The 6,000-nt window shown below is 37.9% G+C and overlaps 1 pseudogene; it reads right to left on the bottom strand.

The window, feature by feature from the left end:
- Window positions 1-649: 649 nt before the first annotated feature.
- Window positions 650-6,000, bottom strand: part of LOC149146330 (protein DETOXIFICATION 55-like) — a 68,792-nt pseudogene continuing 63,441 nt past the window's right edge.

Here is a 6,000-nt window from a genome sequence, read left to right as displayed (position 1 = left end):
TAGATTTCTCTCTTGAGAATCATTTGTTGAACATAAGCCAATGAAGAGAAGGGTTTTGTGTGGTTGACCCATAACTGTGGGTTTTTGGATGACCCAAAATCATGATAATAAAAATATGAGGATAGAGATGCCCTATAATGCTTATGGTCCAATTGTGAAGCTAATAATGTGTGACCTAGCAAATGGACTTCGATGGTAAGGGTTTTGTGGGGTTGACCCATAACCATGGGTTTATGGATGACCCAAAAACCATGATGCACAAAGATATAAGGATAAAGATACCCTGTAATACTAGTGGCCAACTGTGATGTTGATAGTGTGGGGCCTAGCAAATGGACTTTAGTGACAAGGGTTTTGTGTAGTTGGATAAATATATCCTCAGTTGCATGTCCACATAGTGTTGGAATGAGGGGTTATGGAGAAATCTATGTAGTGTTGAGGTCCATTATATCAAAATTGGCTTTCTTTTGTTTGATCAGTGTATTGGTATTTCTTGTAGTACTGACATCGACATTGGCCATCACAGTTTCCCAGACAGATATGCCCAACCTTATGAGGCTCCCACTGGCCATAATTTCTTCAAGGATGACATCTTGTGAGACTCTAGAAAAAGTGCCAACATCACAGACATATTAGCATCCTTGAATTCCTATGGCTTAGTGTTTTTCCCCAGTAATCCAATATTAAGAACAAAGGCTAAGACATTAGCCACAAGTTTCCCTATAAAATAAAAAGACTAGAGATTAGTTCTAGCACTGATTGCAGGCCTGCTGCTTCCTCTGAGAACCTCGTAGCCCATTGTTTGAGGGAAGTTTCTCATCTCTTAGAGTCTTATAATGGGAAAAACAGTTGTCGTAAGAGCTAAGACTCCATCTCTTGAAAATACTTAGCCCCATAGATATCTCAAAAGCGTGGTCCACATTAGACTAAGAAACACTATAAAGACTACAAAACCCATAGCTGCGACATAGGTAGCAAGCCTAGCTCTCGAGGTTTTGCATGCTCCCAGCTCGTTGCCCACTCGAGTAGACAAAGAGGAACTTAGGGCCATGGGTACAATGTACGTAAGCGATGTTGTCTAGATTACAATGGCTATTGTGGCTAATGTTACCTTTGGATTGTGCTAGTAGCTTGCTAGTAGATTCATGATCTCATACCACCACCATTCCAAACACACCACAAAGAAACTGGGAAGTGCCAACTTGAGAAGAAAGCACCATTCATTGAGGTATTCCATGGATAATTTGACATAGATTCTCTTGTGGGTGCCGATGTAGTGTAGATACGCCACACGAAAGAACACCATGTTGAAATTCATGCATTAGGTGGTATTGGCCACGCTGGGCATTGCTAATTTGAGAAAACATTAGAGAAATTCTGAGGTGAAAAATGGGTCTAAAAAAATATGTACAAAAAAAATTAACATTATAAGAACTAATATGATTTAATATGATGATATCAACCATGGGGGATGATTCACCATTTTTTGAGTAAAAAGGTAAAAAGATAGAAAAAAAATAATTTTTTGAATCGTATTTTCATTTTATCTCCCTATGATTTTACTCAATTTTTTTGTGGGAGCTATCGTTGGATGAAAAATTTAATTTTTCATCTAAAGAGTAACCATGATACATACTTTTGATGGACCTTACTACACGAAATGTGAAATACATGAAAAAACGTGATTGCAATCACTTTTTTCATGTATTTCACATTTTTTCTATAATAGGGTCCATCAAAAGTATGCAACATGTGTACTAATTGGATGAAAAATTAAATTCCACATCCAACAAGTACTCCTGCTCGAAATTTGAGTAAATAATTGGGAGATGAGTTGAAAATATGAGTTGAAAAAATAGTTTTTTCTTTTTTCCTTTCAAAACTTGATGAGGTAATCTAATATTATTTGGTTATTTCCACTATTATTTTATAATATTCCTTAGGAGGTCCATTTTATACCTCAAAATTTGTCTAATGAATATGAGAACCACACCAAGAAGGACGTGGAAGAGAATTTCCAAGAAAGTGAAACACATCATGGGCTTGGTGATCCGTTGAGAATAGAGATAGATGTGCAACAACTACATAATACTACTTGCTAGAACGTACGACACGTAAAATGTAACCACCTTGGGTTAAATGTTCATGTAATAAATTTAATAAAGGAAAAACAAGACCAAGGTCATGAGACACATATTCCAAGCTGAATGTTAGCCAAAACATCCGTGTGGGTGTTCATTTTGGTTTATTATGGCTAAGGAAATTGGCAAAGGTATTGGAAAAGGCATTTGAAAAGGAATTGGAAAAGGGAAAGAGACATTAATTGACATTTTATTTATGAAAATAAAGGAAATTAGGAGAAAAAGTAGGTGAAAGGTCACAAAATTGGATAAGGAGGAAATTGAAGGAAAAATACAGGAAACTGAAGAAAATAGAGGCCTCTATGATAAAAAGGATTATGAGGATCAGTTCACAACCTTTTGTCAGTTTTAGCTAGGAGCCCTCTTCTATTCCATCTATTCTTTCATACTATTGCACACTTAGAGAATTCTTGGAGCACTCTAGCATTGAATAAAGGAAAGAAAAGGAAGGATAAGAAGGCAAAGGAAAGCAATGATCAAGCAAGGAAAAGTTGGATCAAGGAGTTTTAGTGAGAAGACTTGCAGGCAACAAGTTACATGTGTGATTTCCTAGCTAGTTTGTGAATGCATTGTACATGCATGTGTGTATTTAGTTCTCTTGTTGTCACTGGCATGGGTTTTGCAAGGTGTGACAATGTTTCAACCTTGCCTTTCCATTTCTGGAAGCCATGGTGTGATGGGGTTCATTCATACGGTTGAGCTTTGGATTGCCAGATGGTTTTGGAACTGGGTGAGGTGGTCCCAGGAAATTTCCCAAGGGCTTAGGAATCACTTGACCTATTTTTGCGTGATTGTCGTAAAGCCTGAGGGTGGAGACGAGAAATTTCCTCAAGGTATTGGTGAAGAAATTTTGAGGCATCTAAGCTTGTTTTGGGCCTAGTGATCCCTTGAGAGATTTTGGTGGGATTGTGGTAAAGCCTGGTTGTTTATGTTCTTATTTTGCACCTAGGAATCCCTTGACCAGTTTTGGCGGGATTGCAATAAATACTAAGGATGGAGTAGTGTAATCTTTGAGAAGCCTTGGTTATTTTTTCTTGAGTCCCACATTTATGCTTGGAATATGGCATGAGGGTGATTGGATAAAAGAAATATTTGGTTTAGCTCAATCTATGGTCGGGTGGCATGTGGAAGTTCCTGAATTGGTTGGATTTTGCATATGTTTATAAGAGCTCTTTTCCTATTGTATTTCATGATTATATATACTTGCTACTATGTGGATTTTATGGTTGTTATATCATAGTTATAATTCTAGTTATATGCTGGTTATAAGCATGGTTTCATGACAAGTTCTAGTTATGGAACTTAACATGTTTTGATTAGTTGGTGAATGTTATTGAATATATGAACTAATAAATGTTATTGAAACTATTATGAGAGGGAATCAGGCCTTCTTGATGATTCTTAGAGAAGTTTTACACCCCCTATGTTTATATTGTTGGCATTATGGCACAGGTTTGGAGCTATGACACAGGTGTTGTCCTTGATGGCAACTCTCTCTGGTGACAGATCTTAGTTCAGGCTTTCAGAATGAAGGAAAAGTCGTATACGCAAGTTCACCTAGACTAAGGCGTGTATACACGCGGGTTAGACGTTACAAAGGCGCGTATACGTATACACGCACTTTCATGCAAGGAAAAGCGCGTATATGTTGGAGAACTTACTTTTGGTCCGTGGTAGTTAGTCCTTGGTATTTGAACCTATGGTTTTGGACCATGGTATCTCGTCAAAAGTGTTGATCCCAAGTATTGGGTCCATGGTATTGTTTTATTATGGTTTTGGACCATGGTATTGTGAAAGGCCTAAGACTATAAAAGGGGAAGGAGATCATTTGGAAAAGGATCATCTGAATTAATTGAATATCTAATAAGTGCTGGATCTGAAATATTGGTGATTTATGGTGCAGATCTGGATTTGAAATATTGGTGATTTATGGTGTAGATCTGGATCTGAATGAAGGAGGAACCTTAGTGCAAAGAGAAGGATAAGTTCTATTGACGGGTCATAATATTAAGGCTTGAATATAGTATCTTTGTATGATTTTGATCTGTTATATGTGGCGTATGCTTGATCTATAAATCTGATACTCTGGGATAATCAGTGTCTGAATTTTTGAAAGAGTGAATTATCCTTTATAGATCTATACGCAGGTTCAGTGAAGCGAAGCGAAGGCGCGTATACACGCTGTTTTGGTAAGGGAAAGAAGCGAATACGCAGGTTGGCTTTGACACAGAAGCATATACACACAGGTTTCTGAACAGTGAAGTAGCGTACATCTCTTAATTTATGTTCTAGTTGCTTCTGTTTATTGCTGCAGTGGTCAGGGTTCAGAATTGGTGTGTGGTTACAGTTACTATGTTCTGGGTACAGCTATCAGAGAAGTGTTTATTTTGATTCAGTTTTGAGTGGTGAATAGGTGATTGGTTGATGCAGAAATTCTTGATATTTGATTGATGTGGATCCAGTCTGAAAATTTATGAAACGTGGTCCCTGGAAGAAAGAGAAGGTTGTAGCCTTCTGTAGGCCAGCACCTACGTACTAGTATCTTGGCTAGTGCAAGAGCTAAGGGGGTTGTAGCTCCCTTCCAGGAGAAGCTGGAGAACAAGAGAGGGTTGTAGCTCTCTGCAGGTTGCAGCCTGCGTACTGGTAAAGGACTGTACCAGCACATTGTAAAAAGAAGTTTCTAATTAAAAGAAGATAGAGACGAATTGCAGCAGGTGGTTTTCACCCACATTGGGTTTCCACCTTATATCTTGTGTTCTTGTGTGCGATTGTCTTCTGCTCTGTTTTACTGTTTCTGGTTATTTAATTTTGATACATATATTAACAATCAACATCTAAAAGATAATTATTGTATACGCGGGTTTCCTTCTACATAGTTGCGTATATACGCGGATTTAATTAATTGAAGTAGCGTATATTATTTGGATTTGAAAAATGGAATATTTGACTTGATAATACTGATTCACCCCCCCTCTCAGTATTATTTCCAACAATTGGTATCAGAGCAGGTCCTTTTGAAGAAGCTTGATCGCTTGAAGGAAGATCCATCATCATGAGCAACTACGAGAGAGAAGCATCAATCAGGGCACCAATTTTTGATGGGACCAACTTCGTCTATTGGAAGGTAAGAGTCACAGCCTATCTGCAATCTCTTGGTACAAAAGTCTGGGATATCATAGATACAGGGTACACTTTTCCTTCAGCAACTCCTACAGATCCCGCTGAGAAGAAGAAATATGAAACAAATGAAAAGGCTGTCAATACTCTATTAGGATGTCTATCTCAATCAGAATTCGTGAAGGTTATGCAGTGTAAATCCGCAAAAGAAATATGGGACAATATTGTTCTGAGCTATGAAGGAGATGAACAGGTAAAACGAGCAAAACTTCAAACCCTCAGAATTTAGTATGAAAATCTTAGAATGCACAATGATGAAAGTGTGGCTAACTATTTCCTTCGTGTAGATGAGATTGTTAATTGTATGAAAAATTTGGGTGAAGAAATAAAAGAGGCTATTGTGGTTGAAAAGGTTCTAAGATCTTTGTCCCCTAGGTTTGAATCTAAAGTTTCTGCAATAGAAGAAAAAGAGAATATACGAAACCTTACCATGTCACAGCTGCACGGAATTCTGACTGCTTATGAAATGAGGAAAGGAGGACCATCAGACAGGAGAGAAGTCACCTTCAAGGCTTAAGGAAAAGGAGATTACTATGAGTCAGGACACGTGTCAGAAGAAGAAGAAGAATCAAATTTTGTCAAAAACCTTCAACGGGGTGCTGGACGATTCCGAGGTAAGTTACCTTTCAAATGCTTTGCTTGTGGAAGAGTTGGCCACTATGCTGCCAAATGTCCTCGTAAG

The sequence above is a fragment of the Pinus tabuliformis genome, chromosome X (genome assembly GCF_031772625.1).
Source record: "Pinus tabuliformis cultivar Carrire ecotype Pingquan chromosome X, CPIR1, whole genome shotgun sequence".
Classification (NCBI taxonomy): Eukaryota; Viridiplantae; Streptophyta; class Pinopsida; order Pinales; family Pinaceae; genus Pinus; species Pinus tabuliformis.
Note: the sequence above shows the minus strand (reverse complement) of the source record. Positions and strands in the feature narration are given on the sequence as shown.